A 23,555-nucleotide genomic window follows, 5' to 3' on the forward strand; every position below is an offset into this window, starting at 1 on the left:
CCATTTTAAGTTCTTCACCTAGAGTTAACAATAACACTGCTCACCAGGGCTGGTACAGAGATGTAGTAGAATAAAGATGCTATGATTGGCATTGTCCTAATTGTGGAGGGCTCTAGCCTTTCTTCTTATTTTGCTATCTGCATGTTCTCTTCTGTGACTTGCCATTTCTTAAGCTGTCAGTCCTCCATACCCACAGGTTCTACATCCATGGATCCCATAAACTATAGTATAGATCAAAAATGTTCAAGGAGCCCCCCCCCCCAGATGAATAGCTTTTGGCAGTTAATGTCCGCTGGGAGAGGGCAGTCATTTTTCTTTCCAGGGATGTGCTTTGCTTAGGTTGCCTTTGCTTGGATGGATAGCCCCACACCTATGCACATGCCAGCAACACTAAGTGGACTGAGTTGGTTCTGATGAAGAGGAGACAGAAGAAAAAGGAGGAGGAGGGAGAAGAGGAGAAGGAAGAGGAAAAAGGAAAAGAAGGAAAAGAAAGAGGATGTGAAAGAGAGAACTGACTGCAGAAGGTTGTTCTCTGACCTCCATACATATACGTGTATACACACACACACACACACACACACTCGAGCACACATGCTCTCTTTCTCTAAATATCATGAAAAGGGAAGAAAAAACATTTTTTTTTAAGAGGAAAGTAGGGGGCTGGAAAGATGGCTCAGTGGTTAAGAGCACTGACTGCCCTTCCAAAGGTCCTGAGTTCAAATCCCAGCAACCACATGGTAGCTCACAACCACCTGTAATGAGATCTGATACCCTCTTCTGGTGTGTCTAGAGACAGCTACAGTGTACAATAAACAAATAAATCTTTAAAAAATAAAAAAAAAGGAAGGTAGAGAGAGGGTGTCTTCGAGAAGTGGAAGTGGAAAATGAGGATGAATATGATTAAGATACATTGTATACATGCATGAAGTTGTCAACAAATGAAATTTAAAAATCTCTTAAAAATGTACTACTCTATAAACACATATATGTTAAATCTGAAAAGAAAACAATATTTGAGTGAAAATGTATCTTCACTGTCCTCTAAGAAACAATAACTAATCATATAGCACTTATATCATACTGTGTATACAGGACCGTGATGTCTAGAGTATATGAGAAGATAGATATGGATCAGTTACGTGGCAACACTAGACCATTCTGTATCTGGGACTTGAGGGTCCTCTAGAACTAGTGCTCTGGAACTGAGGGTCTCTGCCCATTTTTCTATTGCATAATTTATTGCGTTGTGTATTGGTTAGTCTTATGCCACCTTGACCCAAGCTAGGGTCATTTTGAAAGAGGGATTCTCAGTTGAGAAACTGCCTCCATAAGATTGGCCTATCAGCAAGTCTGTCGGGAATTTTCCTACGGATTGATATGAGAGGGCCCAACCTACTATGGTGGTGTCAACCCTGGGCAAATGGTTCTGAGTTGAGAAAGCAGTCTGAGCAAGCTGTGAGGGGCAAGCCAGTAAGCAGCATTCCTGCATAGCCTCTTCTTCAGTTTCCTGCCTTGGGTTCCTGTCCTGACTTCCCTCAGTGATGGCATATGATCTGAGAGTTGTAAGATGAAAATAAATCTTTACTTCCCACGTTGCTTTTGGATGAGGTCTTTGTCACAGTGATAGAAACGTTGTCACACTCGCCTATAGGCTTAATATATGCTTTTAATCTACTTCTCTGGTTATATCTTTTTCTCTCTATCCTCTTAAAAATTTGTTCGTGTTTCCCATAAGCAGTAAAGGTGGTTTCTCATGAAGAACAAGTGACTTCTAGATAGTTCTTTTCAACGGTGGATTCCTTTGTTCACTCAGTGCAGTGGAAGTCAGTGAAGAGTGCACAGCAGCTGTAAGGCCCTAGCTCAGTGGTTCTCAACCTGTGGGTCACCACTCCTTTTGGGGTTGACTGACCTTTTCACAGGGGTTGCCTAAGACCATAGAAAACACAGATATTTACATTACAACTCACAACAGTAGCAAAATTACAGTTATGAAGTAGCACCAGAAATAATTTTATGGCTGAGGTCACCACAGCATGAGGAACTGCATTGAAGGGTCGCAGCCTTAGGAAGGTTGAGAATCGCCGCCCTAGCTGGAGCTGGGTAAGGCTTGCCAAGTACCCTTAGCTCCCCCATCTTAATTCTGAGGAGTTTAACCCAGACTGCAAGAGCAGAGTTTACAGCTAGAGATTCAGTCCAACTCCCTCAGGTAACAAATGAAGAGAAATGGGAAATCTGCTTGTGATGAGCCTGAAGCCACCTAACAGAAATAGAACTGACCAAGACCTCAGGTTGCCAGCCTATCTATGAACTCAAGGGTTTCAGTCACAGAGCTTAGCTCAATTCTAATTTGACTTGAGAACATAGCTAGGCACTTCATCATCAGATCTGTGCACTTTTATCCTACTAAAGAAGAAGCAAATATAAACAAATGGATAATTCCATTCAAAAACATATCCAGGCTGGCAAGACGGCTCAGCGGGTAAGAACACTAACTGCTCTTCCAGAGATCTTGAGTTCAATTCCCAGCCACCACATGGTGGCTTACAGCCATCTGTAATGGGATCTGATGCCTTCTTCTGGTGTGTCTGAAGACAACTACAATGTACTTGCATAAATAAAATAAATAAATCTAAAAAAAAAAAAACACATCCAAAAAGCATTTATCACCATGGCTCAATTATTTATTAACACATCAATTTTTTTGTTTCTCCAAGCAAAAATTTAAATAAACAAGAGCAAGAAACCCTTGACAGGTTTCCCTCTTGTATCGATAAGACCCAGTGTTTCAGAAACTTTGCCCTAGGGAGACAAACAAACATCTACATCCTTCTGATAGGGTACCAATGATGAGCCAAAGCGCAATTCTACAGAAGTCCAACTTGGAGAACCAACAAGCTTACTGGGTTTAGGTACAGAGCATCATTGAGGGGTTACTTGCAGGAGTAACCCCAAATCAGCAGAACCACTAGAAAGTCTCCCCAACATAGTTGGCACCTCCTTAAATTAGCCTTCCATGGTTTATATATTCTAGCAACACCAGAGACCATGAGGCCATGTGTCAATAGGGGATGGCTGGAAGCTTGGTTGAGAGTCAAGGAACCCTCACTGGCCCCTTCTATCTGGGATATCAACAGTCAATGAACCTAATCTGGGGCATCTCATCTAAGCAGCCACAGACTTTCTGATTAAGGTAACAGCTATTATGTTTGGAGAATAGTGTTTTATAACAAGCTGGGCCTGCTGTGACGGGTCTCAGTAATTGCTGTTGGATAGTATTGTTAATTATTACGTCAAACACCACTCATAACAGCAAAGCCAAGCAGCAATGACTTGATTTAGTTTTTAAAGTTCCACTGTGCTCACCAGTGTTACTTTGCTAGATCAGCTGTCCATTGGTAGGTGGTCTAAAATAGGGGTAGGGGACAATACTGCTAAAGACAATTGGCTGCCTCTGCTCCTCCTATACATATTCCCTGAGTTTCTGCTATTGATGGCTAAGCATCCCAGGAACCTGGCACTTGAGGTCCCCTTGGCAAAAATGTTCACAAGAGATGAGGCATCCTGTGGTGGTTTTAATAAAAATGGTCCCCATAGGCCCAAAGGGAGTGGCACTATTAGGAGGTGTGGCCTTGTTGGGGAAACTATGTCACTGGGGGTGGGCTCTGAGGTTTCAGAAGTTTAAGCCAGGACCACTGTCATTCGCTCTTCCTGCTGCCTCTTGACTCCTTCTCCAGCACCATATCTGCCTGCATGCAGCCATGATGATAATGGACTAAATCTCTGAACTGTAAGCCATCCCCAATTAGATGTTTTCCTTTCTAAGATTTGCTGTGGCCATGGTGTTTCCTCACAGTAATAGAAACCCTAAGATATACACCAAGTCTGTTTTATTTCTGTCTTACCTTTTAGAATAGAAACTTCAATTTCAGGGCTTTAGTAACTGTGGGGTTTCTAGGTTGGCTTCCTGCTCCATAGAGTGGATATGATAGCAAACTCTAATCCCAAACTGCAGAGAGAATGAGGATGGACATGTATATGTTCCTCTGCATACAGTCACCCGAGTAAAACCACTGGAGTGTGTTTATGGATCATGGTTGCCTGCAGAGTGGTCATCTCTTAGGGTGAGTATCTGCTATCCACAGTAAAGGGACAGACCCAGACTAAGAACGATTAAATATGAGAAGATGTAATGATCTGACCAGCATTGTAAAAAAAAATGCATTCTGGAGAGAATGACGCTAATTTACAAAGCAAGCTAAATCCAGTCATAAGGGTGAATGCCTGATGGACCACAGAGTTTCAGGGGACCTCTAGTGATGCCAGCAAACCACCAACCTACCACTGACTCAGAGATCATGGGAGCTTGTGTTTATTCAGTCTGTCGCCAGGACATTCACACTTCCATTTGGCCTCTTGAAGCCATAAAGACCATGTTCTGGCCCAAGCCTACCACTCCAGGGAATAATAACCATTTAGTTACAGAGCTATGAGGAGCCAACAGCCAATCAAAACACGGTTCCTGCTGATCAGCTTTGGATCTCTGCAAATGAGGATATAAACTAAAGCCATTCTGGAAAAGTACAGATGAGAAAGCATCATGTGTATGAAATTTTGAGCAACTTTTGCTTTCATCGGAGATGAAGGGAATGGCAGGCAGAGAGCTGAGAAAAAGGAGGTTCAAATGGTCACGTGAAGGTCTATCCTCAAACTGGCCAAGTCTGAAAAATCTCAATAAAGTTTAGCATAAAACAAAAGGTTTATCACCATACTTGCCTTTTAAAACCAGATGTCTCTGGGGAAGGGATGCATAGTTTTAGAAAGCCATCTTTAGTAGACTCAAATTCAAATATGGGTTTGAATCATCTCAGTTGGACACTGAAGGTACCCTTCCAACTATAACAGCAAGGAGTTCTCTTTTAATCTAGTAGATACTGAAGATACCAAGATACTGAAAAACAAGGTCTTAAAAAACTCTAATGATTACAGATCTTGAAAGATACCACAGGGGAGAAAAAGAGAGAAGGCAGGCCACACTGGGCAAAGTCTGTATGGGGTTGGTTGGTGATGTAGTTCTGAGGAAGGGTACATGCCTAGTGTGTGTGATGTGAAGTCTGTGCTGTGATCTCCAGTATTTGAATGAGGAGAAGAGAAATGGGCCAGAGGGACCAACAAGTAGACAAGCTTGGTTTGTCTCTTGCTAAAGCTTCTCTGATCATCCTGTTGCTAACTCACTCTTAGCAGCCCAGGCTGGCCTCCACCTCACTATGGCACCCAGGATTGTCCAGTCTGTGGCATGTGTGCTGCAGGTGGCTGAGAACAGTGATGAGTGATTGTGTAGCCCTGGCTGTCCTGGAACTCACTCTGTAGACCAGGCTGGCCTCGAACTCAGAAATCTGCCTGCCTCTGCCTCCCAAGTGCTGGAATAAAGGCATGCTCCACCACCGCCTGGCTTTTTTTTTTTTTTTTTGCTTGTTTGTTTGTTTGTTAAGATTGTTTTTGTAACTCTATTATGTAGACTAGACCCATGGACTTCGTAGATGACAATGTCATGCCACTTGTGAAGAAGTTGTACATGCCTGCCTGAGGCTGGCTTTGGGTTCCTGCCTCCACATACCAAGAGCTAGAATTATGTATTTGACCTTGTATTTGGCATGGTTTGACTATTGTTTGTTTGTTTGTTTTGTTTTGGTCAGAGCCTAGGACCTCATGCACGCTGGTTAAATTCTCTAACATTGCGCTACATCCCCGAGTAGTTGACCATTCTTAAGAACAACAGCTCTTTGGCATCTCGGCTAAGAAGAGATACAGAAGAAAGTGGCCAAAGTGAGCAGGTCATCCTGGAGGAGAACAGTGAATTCTCAATATATATTCAAGCAGTCCAGCACTGACAGAAATTGGAATATAAATGGAGTTGCCATCAGTGAATGACCACATCTGTGGTACTGTCCAACCACAGGCCCACAGTCATTGCCAGATAGCGCCACGTCTATATAGTTGGCCAACAGGGAAGGGCTGTGCTTAACAATATAGACTTAAAAACCAAGTTCTGATCAAATCTACCAAGTTCGAATAAAGCAAAGACTCTCAACTACAAAAGGACAAGATGTTTGCATTTCTAAGCACTTCATCCTCTTCCCTCACCATAAGTTATTCTGCCAAGGTCTCGAGATGACTTATAATCTTCCAAGGCCAGAATAGGAGAACTGTGCTTTTTAAAGCTAAATTCTTAAAAGACAGGCTGGGTGATAGGGGACACTGGGAAGAGATGAAGTTGGTTGTTTGAGAGGAGGCAGGAGCCAGAGCACTTTCAGCAAATGGAGCAGGGGCCAGGGCATCACTCCCAAGATCCCATTGCGGTCCACACAGGAGGCATCAGCGTGGGAGGTTCTGGGACACTTGTCAAGCTCACACATCACAGTCATGGTATTTTCTCTCTCTGACTCAAAACCCAAGATACAAACCAGTTCAGTTGGCTAGGGCGGGTTAATATACAGCTGTAAGATATCACAGTATCAAAAAGAGGCTTTCCAGCAATGTTTGCAAAGCAAGTTTCTCGGAAGCAATTTTCCTTTTATCTGGAGAAAGATTATTATTCACGATCCAGCCAGAATTAGTGATTATGATGCACAAAAACCAGCACCCTTAAGAATTATGATAAGGAGGACTGGTATTCTGATAAAACAATAATGACTCTAAACTGGCACAACCCTACACTATTGATAAGACATTTCAAAATGGCAGAAATGTGTAAATTACGTAATAGCATTTGCCACAATAGTAGCTAGCACACACTGTAAACTTTAGTTGGGCCAAGTAAACGTAACAAGTCAGTGAGTGCTGAGTCCCCACCCCACCCCCACCCACCCAGACCCTCAGTATCCAGCATCCATCACAATTTGCTACACTTTATCCTTTTGCCTTTTATCCAACCAGGGAGGCACAGAACATTTCACCCACATAGGTGCAAACACTGGACCATTTCACCCACATAGGTGCAAACACTGGGATCGGCAGCAGTCTGGCAGAATCCAGCAGTCTAAGCAGAGCAGGTTGGCACAGGCTGGAATCCCAGGTACTTGGGAGGAGCCATAAGGTGGGTTTCAAGTTCAAGATCTTCCAAGGCTATACAGAGTAGACTCAAGGCTAGACTGGACAACTCAGTGTAACCCTGTCTCAAGATAAAAAAGAAAGAGAGGATTGGGGTTGGGCACGGTGGGACATACCTTAAATCCCAGTGTTCAGGAGGCAGAGGCAGGAGAATCTCTGTGAATTCAGAGGCCGGCCTGGTCTACACTGTGAGTTTCAGGACAGACAGGGGTGAAAAGAAACATCTAAGAATCTCTCAGAAAAAGGAAAGGGAAGGGAAGGGAAGAGAATGGATGAATGAATGAATGGATGGATGAGAGAGATTTGAGGCTGTACCTGGTCACTATCCATGACTAAAGCGGCACATGGTTTGCTTTCCTGGGCCCTGGAACACAGCCAGCCTCTGGAGGCAAAACTCTTACTTCACGGTCTGGGAAATCTGCTCAGTTGTAGATGACAATAAAATTGGAATTTACCATTTAGAGCATCAGTTCTTAACCTTCCTTATCTGGGACCCTTTAATACAGTTCCTCATGTTGTGGTGACCTCCAAGCATAAAAATCATTGCCTTGCTACTTTGTAACTATAATTTTGCTACCGTTGTGAGTTGCAATGTAAATATCTGATATGCAGGGATCTGATATGCAACTTCCAAAGCAACTGCAACCCACAGGTTGAGAACCACTGATTTAGAAGGCACTGAAGGCCCAACGTCAGTTATTTACATTAATTATCAAGACCAACCCCTAAACAATTAGTATTAGTCCAATGATGCCACAATGTTGCCGGAAACAAAAGACCCAGATGTGAAGATCAGCTGCATTCCTCTGGCTGTTACAGACATCCAAAGAACTAGTGTGCAGGCACAAGTCTAAATCTGGTGAGAAATCACAGGACTTTACTCACATCGGAAAGGAGGCTTGGATTGCCTGGGTGAGAGGCCACACCTGATGACTCACACCTGTAACTTGAGGCGGAGGCATAGGAGCAACAGGAGTTCAAGGCCAGTCTCTGCTACATTGTAAATTCGTGGCCAGCCTGACTACACAGACCCAATCATAAAGAAGGAAAAAGACAGCTAGGTGGTGGTGGCAGCGCATGCCTTTAATCCCAGTACTTGGGAGGCAGAAGCAGTCTGGTCTACAGAGTGAGTTCCAGGACAGCCAGGGCTATACAGACAAACCCTGTCTCAAAAAAAAAAAAAAAAAAAAAAAGGAGGAGGAGGAGGAGAAAGACAAGAGGATATCTAACTCACACTGGAACAGAAGTCTCCCTGATCTGAAATGTCCTCCATAGGCCTACTGTTGGGATGCGTGGTCTCCAATTAATAGCAACATTTCTTAGGAGGCTGAGGAATTGGGGGAGGGGGGTTTGCTGGAGGACATTTGAGGGTGACAGCCAGTCCCCTTCTGGCTGCAGTTCTGTTTTGAAGTCCTCTGAGATGTAAGCTGTGCTGAGCTCCCACTGTTTCCGAAGCCTCAGCTACCATGCCTTCTGTGCCATAATGGACTGGGTCTTAAAGTCTCTTCCCTCAGAAAGTGTTTCTATTTGGTCAGAGCAACAGAGCAACTGCGCAGTGACCTATGTCTTTGGGGATTACATATGTGGGTAAGAAGAACATGCTAATCCCTGCCACGGATTTTTAACCTACTTAAGTTTATCTTTTGAGACACCTCAAATTTTTTTCTAGAGTTAAGTAAAGATCTAATTGTATGCTTTCTACATGGAAGGAAACAAAACAAAAAACCAAAACCAAAAACCCAAACACAAAAAGTAGTCAACAGGAGTGAAACCATTAACATTCCCAGCTTCAAAAAGAAAAGAGATATATCAGGAAAGACAAAACTCAGTATGGTACGGTACCATCTGTGCCAATTAAAATGCACCAAAAAATCCATGTTTATGTCTAAGAGCATGTCCACCCAAGTCACCTGAAACCTAGATGGAGAAGTGGTATGTTTGGTGGGGGTGACGCGGAGCAGAGTCCCCAGGATAAAGGGACTTTAGTTAAAACTAGCATTTTCTATTTGAGCAAACAGAACTACATGTGAACAAAAAAGAAGGGGAAGGTCTATCACATGCGTGTGGCAGGACTAGGCTAGACCAATTTTGCATGTTCTAAGTAGTTTTTAATTAAGAGGTCTCAAAGGCTAACTCTAGAGTTTCCTTTAGCACCCTGCAGAACATTTTACTATTTATGGCTCATTCTTCAACATAGAGAGTATAAACAGGGCGGAAACACAGAGTTACTGATCCTGCCTGTGATGATTAATGTTATAAGTCAGCACAGTTAGGCTAGGTGTCCAGTCCAACAACAGTGCAGATGCTTCTACCAAGGCACACTGTGGATGAGATACGATGTTGTCTACTCTTTATGAACTCAGGCTAGCACCCCACCATGTAGTCCAGACTGGCACAGAACCAACACCCCTGCCTCAGCCTCCCAAACCCAGGGATTACAGAAAATGACTACCACACTTGCTGAGATGAAGACTTAAATCAGTAGACTGAGTAAAGCTGTCTCCCCTCCCCAACTCTGCCCAGAATGTAGACAGACCTCAAAATAGGTAAAGATCTTAAAAGAAAGGATTGAGCCAGGCAATGGTGGTGCACACCTTTAATCCCAGCACTTGGGAGGCAGAGGCAGGTGGATTGAGGTCTACAGAGTGAGTTCCAGGACAGCCAAGGCTATACAGAGAAACCCTGTCTCAAAAAACTAAAAAAGAAAGGATTGAGGCTTCCCCAAGGAGATAGCATGGCCCTTGAGATCCCTACCTAAGTTATCAGCCGTCCTATCTGCCCTGTGTGCAGAGCTTCCGCTGAGGACAATGCCATCCATGCTGACATTCCTAGCCTCTGTTCTGCTCTTTGAATTGTGGAGTTTCTACTCACTACAACTATGTGATATGATTTCCTAAATCTCAGTCTTTCTCTGTCTCCCTAGGGCCCACAGCACATACAATGTATCCATGTGCATTAGAGAACCTGAAGTTGTTTATATGCATACTCCCTTCACTCTGCTTCTAGAGAATTCTGACTTATACACCTGTACCATAAGCTTTGGGGCAGCCACAGTCTCTCTGTTTAGTTAAACACAACCCCCAATTTGTTTGTTTGTTTTAAGACAGGGTTTCTCTGTGTAGCTCTGGCTGTCCTGGAACTCACTCTGTAGACCAGACTGGCCTCAAACTCAGAAATCCGCCTGCCTCTGCCTCCCAAGTGCTGGGATTAAAGGCTTGCGCCACTGCCTGACACATAACCCCAATTTTTCCAACACAGATACAAGGAAGCTTCTTTGGGGGCAGGAAGAGTTGATGATAAGTTAGTTGAGACTGACATGTTGGAATTTAATGCATCTTGAGTTTATCTATGAGAGAATACATTCCAGGAGAAAATAAAATTCTCCAGTGGGGTGGCTTCTTTCTGGACATTTTTCCCCCTAGTTGAAGTTTCTCTGCCTAACTATGATGACGTGTTGGCAAGATGCCCCATTGGGAGGTCAGATACCCACATTCTCATGTTGGAGAGGAAGAAGAGCTAAAGTGTGCTCTGTCCTTAAACGTTCCCCCCCCAACCCCCGAGAAAAATCTCTACTTGCTGCATTGAAAGCGTAGGTCAACAGAATGAAACTGAGCTATCTCTACAGAGGATTTCTGCATATCCATGGCAGGGCTTTGCCCATATTACCAGCAGCATGTAGTCTGGGCTGCCCACATACAACAGCAAGGAAACAATACATCTCCAAACATGGCACATGCCTAGATACAAGGTGACCTCAAATATCAAGTCCTCCTAGTGCAGACTCCCTCACCGATTTTAGAGGCAGCTTATTGGAGGTATTTTAATTTGCTACTTTTATGATCATTATATTTTGCTTTGGCTTTTGCAAATCACAAAAGTTCAAATGAGAAACAAGAGTAAAATCACTGAAGTGATGGTCCAAACCAATAATACATCATAAAAATATTTCTTGACATTTCCACTGGATCAGAAGGTGACTTGAAGTATAAGTGATTGTCAGTTGGCTCATTGGAAAGATAGCCATTATTAAAGTTTTGGGGCTAAATAAAGATAAATGAGGCAAATGAAAGGACATCATTGGGTATGAATGTCCTTTTGTGGCAGATTATGCTATATATAAGGAATTTCCATTACTCTCTATACATAGCAATACACAAAATTACATGCATATAAAATACATGCACAGATATGTCCACATAGAAATTAATATCAACAGAGATGCCAGTGTCCCTGGTCTCTGGTTCTCATTCTATAGGATGCTCACTTAATTCTTCAGTGCCAGTAGCATTTTTACACCTATTCCTGTGAGGACCCTTTCCTTCTGAGCTTCACAAAGATACACTCTCTTCACTTTGATCTAAGTTACTTAAATAAGGTTCTTAACTTGTTCCATTTTAAAATGATCTTTAAAAGTCTTGTTTACTAAGAAATATAGTACTTGTTACTATGAGGTCAGAGGCCCTAAAATATTCCTAGATTTTTTGAAACCAACCCTAACCTTAAAAATACTATGACCTCAGTTGACCTTCTTTAGCATCCAAAACAGCAGTGACTAAGGTCACTTCAGATTACTGTGTGTTCCCGAAATAATACTTTAGTGTTCAAAATAAAGTAAGCAAAGCTCTTTTCATAGGAGGAGGGCAATCTGTAAAGACTTTAATGCATGCTCTTTTCCTATGGTAGCCTTCTCATGGGGCAGGGCCATTATGTCTAGGCATGTGGTAAATGGTTTAACTTCATCTCACGTGGTGGTTCCTGTCTCCTGCCTTTCTCTCTTAGCAGGCAGCCCTGGTAACATGGCACAGGACTGTTTGTAAGCTGTCTCGGGGTAGTTCTGGGGAATCCAAACTATCGGGTGCTGAAGACCCAGCAACAGGTACCCCTCCTATCAGGCAGATGCTACTCACACCGAAGGCTGCCAAGAACCGCCGCCAGCTTTCTCCTCTCTTTTAAAAATAACCTGTACATGATAGGCATGATGGTGCACACCTTTAATCCTGTCACTTGGGAGACAAGAGGCAGGTGGTTCTCCGTGAGTTCAAGGCCAGCCTGATCTACAGAATGAGTTTCAGGACATCTAGGGCTGCATAGAAAAAAAAAAACAAAAAAAAAAACCTTGTCTGGGAAAAAAACTAAAAACTAAACCCAAACCAAACCAAACCAAACAAACAAAAAAGCCTGTGTAGAGCGGCAGGCGGCTGTTGAAGGTAGCAGAATATTTCCTGAGAGCAGACCTCTGGGAAACCATATGGCCTACCCAGCTATGACTGCTCTCTGAAGGGGTCAGATATCCCCAGATATCCCAGAACATAGCACAGGAGTAGTAGTCTGAAATCAATATAAATTGGTGCCACCAATGTAAATGTGAGCTGGAGAGGGCCACAGATAAGACATTTTTAGATTTTTCTAGAATATTCTACAGATGGGCCTAATCTCTTAAGGGCTTCACCAGGAGTCATTACCTGCATCACTGACTGAAGAGAAATGAAAGAGTGAACAGTACTCTAAGCTATACAGGATGCTCAGAGCACCCAATAACTTCCTGTCTGAAGGGATGAGGAAAGAGAGGAGATGGGAAGATACTTGTGTGCTACGAACTAAGGACACTGGATGATGCAACTAATGCTACGGTTTCTACATGGTGGTCCTCGCCAAAATTCAGTGGAAGCAGGATCCCCAGGGAGGCAGGCTTAGAAATGAGACTCTGGCAGGGCAGATGTTTTCATCTCAAAAGCTCAGTCCTCATCAATGGATGTTTTCTCTCTCATACACATGCCCACTGCGCCCCCTCCCACTATAAGTTAAAGCTCCTTCAAGACCTTTGTTTGATGTAGCCACCATATCTTGAACTTCTCAGCCCCTAAAGCTGTAAACCCTAAACAAACAACCAGACCACCCCCAAACTTATTTCCCTTATAAACATTCTAATCTATAGAAAAATGCCCCGAAGAAAAATGACAAGTCTATATTCTTGCCAAAAGACATGAATGAATGTTAAGGTTGGAGATGTAGCTCAGTGGTGGAGCACCTCCCTAGCATGCAAGGTCTTAGTTCAGTCCCCAGTAGAGATACAATAAATATATACATAAATAAGACAGCATACTCACTAAACATATTGGAAGTTTTAGAATTTATGATAGCATTAAAAAATAGAAACATGGGGCTAGAGAGAGAGCTCAGCAGTTAAGAAAGAACACTGCTGCTTGCTTTTACAGAGGACCCAGGTTCCGTTCTCGGCATCCACACTGTGGCTCACAACCATCAGCAACTCCAATTCCACGAGATCCAATATCTTATTCTGACCTCCAAGGTCACCAGGTTACACACGGTACACACTCATACAAGCAAACAAAACACTCAGACACATAAACTAACTAAATCTTTAAAAAAAAGTTTTTAAAGAGGACTTTAAAAAAAATAGAAACCGGCTGGGCGGTGGTGGCACATGCCTTTAATCCCAGCACTTGGGAGGCAGAGGCAGGAGGATTTCTGAGTTCGAGGCCAGCCTGGTCTACAGAGTGAGTTCCAGGATAGCCAGGGCTACACAGAGAAACCCTGTCTTGAAGAAAACAAAACAAAACAAAAAAGATAGAAACTTTGATGTGGGCTCCTTTAGTAGTTGGCTCCAAAGTGACAAAGAAGAGCAGAGAAGGAAGCATGGAGCTCGAAGGGCTCAGTAGTCACACCTTCAGAAAGCCACGTGCCCAGTATTGTCCTGAAGACTTCATGTGCCATGCCCCATTTGGTCCTAGCACTCACCCATGAGGGAGTGGCCAACCTCATCTCTACTCTACACTTGAGAAACCCAAGACAGAACTGGCTGTGAAACAACTTTCTCCAACGTCTACCGGGACAGCTAGGCTAGGATACTCACACGGCTCACAGAGTGAGACCCATGGGGATAGTGTATCACCTGCCTTACACTACCTGTGTAACTACGCAGACAGTTCCTCTGCAGTGTGGCACCTCATCTTACGCTACCTTGTAAACTATGCAAGCAGTCCCTCTGAGACTGTCACCTGGATCTATAACATAAAGGTGACACCATGTTATGCAAAAATGGGATCCTTACACAACATTCCCCTCTCCTCCCCCTCGCCCCCACCTTCCTAGGCTCAGGATTCACATGTGTGTGGCAAGGCTGCATCAGGCCTCCCTTGACCTCTCGTTGACTTCAACATAGGAAGGCTGCAGCATGCCGAACCTAGATGTAATCCTCTCTTTGCAAACATGGGCTTTCCTCTAAGGGCCTACCTAGTTTACTTTGTTTCTGTTCATTAGGGAAAGGTATTTCATGTCTACCTTTAACTTGGAGCAATGAATTTCACAGGCAAAGGTTTGGTTTTATAGTGAATATGATTCCTTATGGTTTCTGGACCCATAAAAAGCCATTGTTCCTTCACAGAGCTGGTGTGTGTGTGTGTGTGTGTGTGTGTGTGTGTGTGTGCCCCATCCCCATGCAGTCTGGCTCCTCTCACCAGAGCCTGTAACTAATTCACCCAACCCAATCCCAGCACCTCATACACCCACATAAACGACAATTCCAAGTTTAAAGTTGGTGGAGAGTTATGTCCAAGAGTTGCTATGTATCAGTTTGAATGCTCTCCCAGCAGTGTGCATGTGGCACTAATGCCGGAGCCTGGACTGGCATCTACGGTCTGTATCCCATTAGGCACTTTTATGAGCTCAGAACATGACTGTCTGGCTTGCATTTGTAGCACAGAGGGAAGCAATAAGGGGAGGCAGCAGGGTTTCCTTAAGGACACCTGACATAGGTCAGCTGCAGCATCAGAAAAGCATAGGAGATGGCCAGGCTGTGTGACCGAAAGAAGGTGGGGAAAGAGCCTAGCACAGTGGTCCTTGACTTGTATGTCGCAACCCCTTTGGGGGGTGGTCACATATCAGATACCCTGCATATCAGATATTTTACATTATGATTCAAAACAGTAGCAAAATTATGTTAGGAAGTAGCAGTGAAATAATTTCATAGTTATGGATCACCACAACATGAGGAACTATATTAAAGGGTCGTAGCACTAGGAAGGTTGAAAACCACTGCCCTAGCAAGACAGTTGGGATACCCAATCTGGCAGTATCTCTGCCATTTACAAAATGTGCTCCAGACAAAAGCTCTGAACTTCTCAACCGGAACTTCACCTCAGAAGAAGGAAACTGGACTAGATACACTCTGAGATCCCTTCTAATTGAATATACTAGTACTTTAGTCCTTTAAAAGACCTCTGATTGTGAAGGACATGAGCCCCAGTGTCTAGCACAGTACCTTACTTCCATCTGACCCTGGGCCCATTAGTGACTGCAAAGTGAACCAATACCTGTAAGCATATACACACAGTTATGAAGTCCATTAATGCAGATACGTGATATCCACAAATGATGCACAACTCTACATATATTATTGGACCTTATGAGTTATAAATTGTTATGACTTTTGGATGCCAAACACAGAAGAACATAGTATAGAAGTACTAGATATACTTCTCTATATAATTCTCCTCACCGCTCCCCTCCCCCCGACCTAACCTGGGACTTGGAGTTTAATAGAGAAGAATAATAGAAATAAGATGATGCTAAGCAACTCTCAGGAAAGATACAATTCCATTTAGATGTGGTGGAGCCAATGACTTCAGTGTCTTAGAGCAGGACTTGATAATTAAGACTACATCACGGCCCAACACGGTGGCATGTATCTTTATTTTATTTTATTTTTTGAGACAGGATTTCTCTGTGTAGCCCTGGCTGTCCTGGAAACTCACTAACCAGACAAAATCATCTTATTATTTTCCTTTACCCTCCAGCCCTACGAGGCCCCCAATTCCAAATATATCAAACTTCAAAGTTTGCACACTAACGCATTTTTCCATTTGAATTTTCTATCGGCTGGCAATTAAAAAAAGAATCTCAGAGGTCAGCCAAAAGTCTCAAATAACGAATGAGTTTGATATAATATCTCTATAGACTGAAGAGTGTAATAAGACATGTTATGAGAAAACACCTGGAAAATGGCCCTTGGCAGGCTACATTTCAGGGATCTATATTCTAAACAGCAACTCCCTGCCAACTAATGCTCAACTTCCAGCAGAGACCCCTGGAAACAGCTCCAAAAATATTCGTGTCTCCCAGACGCCATAGGCTTTTATGCAGGGTTCTAGTACGAGCAAAGAGAATCTGGAACTCAGATGAAGATGGGGTCATCTCCTAGGAGTAGCCTATTGGGGTGGGGGTGGGGGAATGGAGAGAAGCCAGAAGGATAAAAAAAGAGTTTCCATGCCTGGAATCCTAGCACTTGGCTGGTGGAGGCACGAGGGTCATAAATTAGAAAACATCATGGGCTACATGAGACCCTCTCTCCAAAAGACAGCTCGATCAATAAAATGTTTCATGGTCACTTGCAAGTAGGAAGCATGTGTCTGAGATATCTCAGATATTAGAACCTATATTACACCTCTGTACAATTCTCAGGAAAAGCTGGCTAAATTATGGTCTTTGGCTCTATTGAGAAATACGCTGCCATTAAAAATCAATGAGTCTATAATACTCTGAAGAATCGTGTTTATTCATTCACAACAATCTCTTAATTCCTGCTGAACACCACAGAAGGTATAAGGGTGTTTAAGACATGATGAATTACAGTGTAAATCGTGCATGTGCTTTAGTATGGAAAGGGCTCTGAATGAGGCTAGCAATGGAATCTCCGTCCCTTCATTGACAAGCTGACCACCTTGAACCATTTCTGTAACTAGTGTGGCTCCACCGGAGCACCTTGTGAAATGGCAATAAGACTATCCTCCTAAGATCATGATGCTGGGCTGGCAAGATGGCTCTTCGGCTAAAGGGGCTTGCTGTGTGAGCCTGAGGATTTACATTCTATCCCTAGAACCCACTTTAAAAAGCCAGATTCAACAGTATGCGATACCGGTGCTCCTGCAGCAACATGAGAAGCCGGAAAGAACAAAATCCTAAACCATGTGGAGTGAACCTACCCTAAAAGTTGTCCTCTGACCTCTACATGTATGCTGTGGCATGTGGTCCCCAAGCCCCCCACAAACACATTAATAAAGTTAAATTAAAAAAATTAAGATCCTCGTGTAGATGAGATCAAGTTCATACGCGTGACATTATAACAGTGCCTGATAGGAACCAAGTACGCAGTAAATCTTAACTGTATTACAGTGTGAGGCAGTGTTCCTTACAGTCTCGCTTTAACGAGACACTCAGATTTCAAGAGACAATGGTGACTAGCACAGTGATAGGCATTCACCTTCAGGCTGTGGTTATATCAGGAATGGAACTGCCCAGACAGGCCTTTCATTCACAAAAATAGAGAGCATCCGTCACTGGAGCCAAACCAGAAAACACAGAATGACAGTCTATTTTCTCCTACATTCTAGCCTTCCCGACACTACCGAGCACTGTCACAGTTTATTTCATCTTTAAAGTGTCCCCAAGTGTGCAAAGCAAATACCAAGCCTAGGAGACAGTGAACACCATACAGTGTGAAACCAGAGGGAAGACAGAGCTTTTCTAGGTGGGACTGCTCTAGGTTCCCTCGTTGCACATCATTTAAAGTTGGGTTTACTGCAATCTACAACCATCTCTCCTGGCCCCAAATGGCTCAGTAGTTATTATGACCTTAGGAGCAGGGAAAAAAAATAGGTTCTTCTCATCTGCCTACAAAATAGGCTGAGTTGAGAAGAATCCTACTTGGAATCAATAGAAGAATCAACAGAGGACACAGGGAATCAACAGAGGACGCAGGCTGCTCCAATCTGAGTCCACTTGCAGTTTTCCTGATGCCTTTCAGAGATAAGGGGATGTCTGCATACATCTCCACCTGTATCACTTTGGTGACAAATGATACCAAACCTTGACTCAGAATGGCTTTAATAGAGGTCAGGAGGTGAGGAGAGGGCAGGGCTCCAGGCAAGCTTTCCTGCCCTCTGCAACATTGTCTTCAGGTTGGAGCCTAAAGGCCAGTGTTTCCAGACAGTAGCAAACAGAAGACAAAAGAGCGCTATTTTGTATCTTTCTCTAAGAAATAAGCAAACCTTTCTAAAACTTCTCCATACGCTGAGGTATCCTCATCGCCTAGGGTACCCTTTCCTTCATCTGACTCTGGGTTGTGGAATGAGGTACCTGACAGAATAGGCTGAGCACCTGAGGGAAAAGCACTTCAGGTATACACAATTTTTTCTTTTTCACCACTCACCAGGCGGCAGGCAAAGATTGATGATACAAATGAACAGGAACATGTTTCACAGACGTCAACAGGCTGTACCGCTATTCACAAACACAGAACTGTGTAAGCAGAGCATCGGATATTTAGTAATAGCCTTTGCTCCATGCTCATAATGAGCAGTAGCTTCTTGCACAATGGACTTAACCAGCGCCATCCAGTCACTGGCAAATCAGTTCCAAATTACTCAGCTTAAGCCCAATAACCAAACCATCCAGAGCCTCAGGCACCCTGCAGTACTACTGCTGGGTGCAACGGGCTATGAGTCCTGTTTGCACGTCTAAATCCAGCAGGTCCCTGTAGCACTGGGGCAGAAACACAGGAGGAAGAACTGAGGAAAATCTCAGGGCAAAGCTGGGAGAATCAGGCAGGGACTACACACATGAGTGGCTGATAGTGCAGGAATGTTTAAAAGTTTGCAGAACGTTGTGGGATGTGTTTGGGGGGCAGTGGGCAAGCTGAACTAAGACAAAGCAAACCAGGAGAAGCGGTGACTGCAGCAAAGCTTTGGGAAGCTGACAAACACATAAACTAGCTGTAATAAACTAGAAGTGCCTGACTTCCAGATGAGGGCAAGCTGATCCTAGTACAGACGGGGTTGGGGTGGGGCGGGGGCGGGACTGGAAGCCTACTTACTGTCCTTCACCCCCAGCATCCCAGAGAGTCCTGGGAATTAGGAGTACCATGTATCAATTAGACAAGGGTACCCCCATATGGAGGTAGGCTGGCTAAGGGACAGTGTACAAAGTCATCAGACCCCCATACTGTCTCCTTTCGTCCTAGATTACAGGTGAAGGCCTGCAGTGTGCTACCTCTTTCCTCTGCTGTATCAGAGCAGCTCTGGACAGGCATGCCAGTTGTAGCTGGTGGGTGGGGGACTGCCAATTAAACAGGGGAAGAGAAGGTCACCAAGAGCAAATGTTACAGCTCCTCATTCCCTTCTTGTATGCCCTTTGGAATCTTCCTCCAAGAGATTCTCCTCCCACAGAGACTTCCCTCCATTTGGGCAGTTGCCCCCGGGGAGGAAACTACATCTGCTGATGGGAGTTGCCCATTGACATCACCAGCCAGTCAGTCTTCAGCGGAGGCCCTGGAAGGCACTTGCAAGTTACTTAACAGTCACTGCCATATCAACTAAATAAACAGTGTGCTCGATAAAACGCCATTCAAACCCAAACCCAAACCAAAACACCAAAGACCAATCGCTGCCACCTGGCCTTGGCAAGATCCTCTCCTGTTCAGTTGCTGTACGGGCACGTACGGAAAGGGTACCGTGTGCCAGGCATTGCGTGTTCAGAGACACTGCCCCGGGTCTCCTTCATAAAAAGGAAATGTGCCTCAGAATGAGCCCTATCCGTTCAGACTTTCCAATCAGCATTTCAGGAATGGGTCAAGGATCATCAAGCATATTAGGAAAGCCTTCACCATGGAAGAAATTAAAAAATCCAAACAAACAGCCAGGGGGAAATTAGAGGAAACAGAAACAATACAGGGAGGAGAGAGGTACTTCAAAGTCAGTCTTGAGGACTGCAAAGTGGAGACGCTTTTCATCCCTGAAACAATAGCAGGAGATTATAAGACAACTCAGCACCCTAAAGAGCTCTTCCGATGTAGAGATTTGACCAGCAGACATAGAACTGGGATATGGCTAAATTGAGGAAATTTCCCAGGAAGTAGAACTTTTAAAAGGGAAACAGGAAATGTAATAGAATAGGTAAAAGTTTAATGGTTCAGTCCATAAAAACTTCCTTCAAATTCATGGTGCTCCAGAAGAAAGGAAGGGGATTTTAGACTTTTAAAAAAACATCTAGAAAAAAAAACTCTCCAGAACCAAGTGGCAGATTTACAAGGCTGAGAGAGCTCATCGAAAGGCTAGTAAGATACACAAAGATTCTAATTCAAGCCAGGCAGTGGTGGTGCACGCCTTTAATCTCAGCACTTGGGAGGCAAAGGTAACTTGATTTCTGAGTTCAAGGCCAGCCTGGTCTACAGAGTGAGTTCCAGGACAGCCTGGGCTACACAGAGAAACTCTGTCTTGAATAAAACAAAGAAAAAAAACAAAAAGATTCTCATTCAAAGTGTATTATAATAAATCTCCATTACAAAGAAAACAAATATCAAAAGACAGGAGAAAAAAAATCTATCGCCCCCCCCAACCCCAGAGATGGGGGAAACAGATTCCAAATACCAGGAAGTAGAGTGACAGCTAACCCCTGAGCAGGGCCCTGAGACTAGGATGAGCATCGCTGTCCCGACTTAAATGGAAGAGATTTCCACTCTGGATGAGTTCAACCCTAGTTCAACCTGACAGTCAGGCCTGGAGGCTCTCAAAACACTGATGACATGTACATGTTTTCTTGGGCACTTATGGAACAAAATATAAAAGGCAAGGCTTGGAGGGCTCAGATGATAAAGGAAGTCCCATGAACAAGAAGAAGAATGCATCCCCAGGACGATGACACACAGACAGTTGTGATGGTGGTTTTTGAGGATTTAGTTCCTTCTCCCAACATTCCTGCCCTCTTTTGCCTCATCACAACTACTGGCAAGTGATGCACCCAGCTTGGCTGGAGGGCAGCAAACCCAGAGTGCAATCAGAAAGGGTAGATTCGGCAAGAACCAACCACAGGGCAGGATGCACTTAACCATTGAAAAATAAGTAGGCAATGTTCAAATGGCTGCCCTTGGGGCTGCTAAGGGGTAAGGGAATGATTGCTGTCTCTTGTTATAGGTCTTAGAAAAATAAGTGACTCTTGGGCTGAGCATGATGAGTATTATGCCTTTAACACCAGCACTTGGTAGGCAGAAGCCAGTCTTGGTCTATACAACAAGTTTGAGGCCAGCCAAAGTGACACAGTGACACCCAGTTCCAATCGATCGGTGACTTAAAATTATTTGTGACTGTGCTTTTCATAAAGAAGGATACCTCAGGCTTCCGATCCGATGTCAGAATAAGAATCGGAAGCTCCACAAGATTGAGGAAGAGCCCGACCAACACCCTGGAGCCCCCACTGAAGAAGGTAGGGCACATGTGCCAGGCCACAGCTCTGGAGAAACAATATCGCAGTGAAGGCAGGGCTGAAGAGCATGTCCCAGGAGACAGGGAGGAATGGGACCCCCCCACACACACCAAACAGCTCTTTGGTATGAGGATCCTGGTATATCCAGACATTAGCAGCAATGGGGTAGACTCTCTTCTGAAGAGAATCTACCATGTGTACTGGGTGAATTGTGGGAATGGGAAACAGATAGGAAGTACTTAGTACACTGCTACTCCTATGCTAGCCACCTTTTACTGTAGATAAGGGGGAGGCTGCCTAAATCGGCCTCCCAACCATCACAGTTAAACCCAGCAAAGCAGGCGGAGACATTTGGACCAAACCTTATGAACCGAGTTCATATTGGTTCCCTGACACTTTCCCCCAAACATCCTATTTCAGTTTCAGGCTATGGTCCATCTAGGAACTCTTTGGAGAGGGAGGTGGGTGTGTGTGTGTGGTGGGGAGAGAGGGAAGGTGAGACAGGGTTTCTCTGTGTAGTCCTGGCTGTGCTGGAACTTGCTCTGTAGATCAGGGTGGCCTCAAACTCTGAGAACCACTTGCCTCTGCCTCTCAAGTATTGGGATTAAAGGTGTGCACCCCTTACTGCCTGGCTAACTCTTTCCTATAGAACCCAACGGAGCCTCCTTCTACAAAGCTCTGAATGTCACCTGGGGGTCCCATAGTACTTTCTAGAGCCTGTGTAGGTGTAACTGGAGAGCTGAGAATTTTGCATCCCAAGTTACTTTGTAATTCACCTATAATGTGAGTTTATACAAAAACAGTTATAGCACTGTATTTTATAAATTATGCTCCCTGTCATATTCAGCTAGACCTAGTTTATAGAAAGAAAAAAAGTTTATATTCTTAGGAACTTTTTTTCTCTCTGGGGCTCAGTGGTTAAGAGCACTGGCTACTTTTGCAGAGGTCCTGAGTTCAATTCCCAGCACCCACATGGTAGCTCACAACCACCTGGGGTGGAATCTGATGCCCTCTTCCTTTGTGCAAGAAGACAGGGCACTCATATACGTAAAACACATAAATAAACCTTCAAAACAAGAAACTTTTCTCTGAAGATGATATTGCCTCCGTCTTTTATTCTTGTCACTTAAAATCATATCACTCTTTCTACTTCTAAGCTGCCTGCTGAAGCAGGACTCTGTGATACAAGATGCCATCTTCAGCCAGAGACAATTCACAACTATAACCCAGAACTGGAGACGTGGGCAGGAGGAACACAACTTCAAGGGCAGCCTGGGCTACATACTGAGGAAGACCCTGGTTCAGAAAGAAAGGAAGAAAGGAAGGAAGGAAGGAAGGAAGAAAGGAAGGAAGGAAGGAAGGAAGGAAGAAAGGAAGGAAGGAAAGAAAGAAAGAAGGAAGGTCCTCCAAAAATAGCAATAAAAAAGCTATCCTCTTTTAAAGCATCCTTCAGTAAAAACATTTTTTTTCTGGGTAACCTAATCAAAAAAATTTGCACAATCAGTGAATAGGGTTGTTGTCCAAGCACACTGTTTAGTAATTTGGGGCAAAGATCTGTCCTCAGAGGAGATGACAGGCTTGTATGTGGAAACATCCGAACTCTCCCTTTGGGAGAGAAAAGAGCTTGGCTGTACCAAAGCTAACCAGAAGCTAACCAAAAGCCAGGAGAATGGTACAAGGACAGAAGGACTGCTTCCACTGCAACAGAGAGAGAGAGAGAGAGAGAGAGAGAGAGAGAGAGAGAGAGAGAGAGAGAGAGAGAGAGAGAGAGAGAGAGGAGAAGAAGAAGAAGAAGAAGAAGAAGAAGAAGAAGAAGAGGAAGAGGAAGAGGAAGAGGAAGAGGAAGAGGAAGAGGAGGAGGAGGAGGAGGAGGAGGAGGAGGAAGAAGAAGAAGAAGAAGAAGAAGAAGAAGAAGAAGAAGAAGAAGAAGAAGAAGAAGAAGAAGAAATGTGTTGCCTCTTTACAACCAATTATTGACAAACCAGTTCCAAATCGCTCCTCCCAGTGAATACAAACCACAATTTTATTTTAACTTCCGAGGCATGCAAACCCCCAATAGAAAGTCACAAGCTGTCAGGTAGCCTCTCATTTCTGGGAGGCTGTGGTTAAATTCTTACATCGGTAGATCCAGCCTCTGTACGCACCTCAGATCGAAAGGCCTGGGCTTTTTTTTT

The 23,555-nt window shown here is 44.0% G+C and overlaps 1 protein-coding gene across 6 annotated transcripts in view; it reads right to left on the reverse strand.

The window, feature by feature from the left end:
* The window catches only part of Pdzd2 (PDZ domain containing 2), a 386,879-nt gene that overhangs the window by 171,468 nt on the left and 191,856 nt on the right, over positions 1 to 23,555 (reverse strand). The window lies entirely within an intron of this gene.

This window comes from Mastomys coucha, unplaced genomic scaffold, assembly GCF_008632895.1.
Source record: "Mastomys coucha isolate ucsf_1 unplaced genomic scaffold, UCSF_Mcou_1 pScaffold8, whole genome shotgun sequence".
Lineage (NCBI taxonomy): Eukaryota > Metazoa > Chordata > Mammalia > Rodentia > Muridae > Mastomys > Mastomys coucha.